Source organism: Gossypium raimondii, chromosome 3 (assembly GCF_025698545.1).
Source record: "Gossypium raimondii isolate GPD5lz chromosome 3, ASM2569854v1, whole genome shotgun sequence".
Classification (NCBI taxonomy): domain Eukaryota; kingdom Viridiplantae; phylum Streptophyta; class Magnoliopsida; order Malvales; family Malvaceae; genus Gossypium; species Gossypium raimondii.
Window position 1 is genome coordinate 54,531,461 of NC_068567.1, and position 1,644 is coordinate 54,533,104.

A 1,644-nucleotide genomic window follows, 5' to 3' on the forward strand; every position below is an offset into this window, starting at 1 on the left:
CAATCCAATCTGGACTTTGAGGTTTAGAGATAAGTAGTTCTTTCCAACTCCTTAGTTTAATGAAAGATCGAGAGATCCTGCTAGGTTAACGACTAGTTGATTGGTTAGAAACCGAAATAGGAATTAGTTATGACCATCGAAGCAAGCTAATCACCCAAGGTTAGATTTGATTGAATCACATATTAGTTCTCCAGTTTTATTATTTTATGCAAGTTTAGCTCTTTTCTTATAAAAAAATATTTTTCACTTTATTTTCATCATACTATAATTTATTTAAAGTACTAATTAGATCTATTTATATTTAGGTTAATATTAATTTAGTACTTGCCTCCCTTGGGTACAATCATCAGAGTACTTACCGGCTCTGTAGTAAAATTATATTACAACCTGACTCATATACTTGTAGACACCACCTTAATTCCATATTTCTAGTAGCAGTATTCATTCTTTTGACGTTACTACATTGAGAGGCAATCAGGTGGCGGGTATTCTGCATTGAATCTGAATATGTAAATAATTTTTTTTATCTAATTACAGTTTTGAAAGAATGTTACATTGAAGGATCAATTAAAGTTTTATGAACTATGACTTGTGAAGTACTTTCTACTTGTATACGCCAACTATTTATTATGCTATAGATTACTTTTAGTGTAACACCCCAAACCCGACCTAGACGTTATGGTCAAATTTGACGATGTCACATGGTAGTGCTTTTCGAAAAATATGTCGTCGCTAAATCCCTTTTCTATTTTACCATTTTTTTTCATTTTCTTATGTTAATTTCAAATCGTGTCGTTCGTTTCCAAAACATTATTCATTTACAAATCGTTATTCAATTTCCAAACGTTTTTTATTGCGGAAGCTTTTAAACAGTTTGCATATTCGTGGTATTTTTGATTAAACATTAATTTCATTTGAAAATTTGAGTTTTACCGAACACTAGCAGATTTAAATCATAAAACCGTATAAAATCCAAATTTAAACCAAAATTCATAAAGGTCATAATTACAGCAAACTACTCCCAAATAAAAGTAAAATCATAAATAGGTAATAAACAGTGCAGAGAAAGTCGTGTGGCCACCACTGAGTCCTCCGCTGCACCTATCCGCCTATATCTGGGGATTACCTGTACAGATTAAACAGAAGGGGTGAGTTTACGTAAACTCAGTGTGTAATCCCCATACAAATATACAGACAATAAATAGATAATCACAGTCTAGGCTTAAGCCCTTTTCAGTATCAGTATCAGTCCAGTTTGGGCCTTAGCCCATCTCAATACAAAAACAGTCAAGTAGTAGTGCTTTAGCACATCACAGTATCAGTAGCAGTAACATATATGCAGTCACAAAAATCCTACCCATCCAGCCTTTACACACCATCTCCGTCCAACCCTACACTCCATTTGGGGATATAATCTACTCACCCATCCCTACACTCCAAGTAGTACCAAATGCGGCACTAAACAGTAGTTTGCAGCTGAGCTGCCAGTAAATTAGGCTTGAGGCCTTTCAGTACACTTCCTCCGAACATTACAATCCCCCAACTTAATGCAATGCAATATTCAGATATGACATGCTATAACATAATATCATGCATGCAAATAAGACATACAGTATCAAATTAGTGGGATATCATCATTTAATC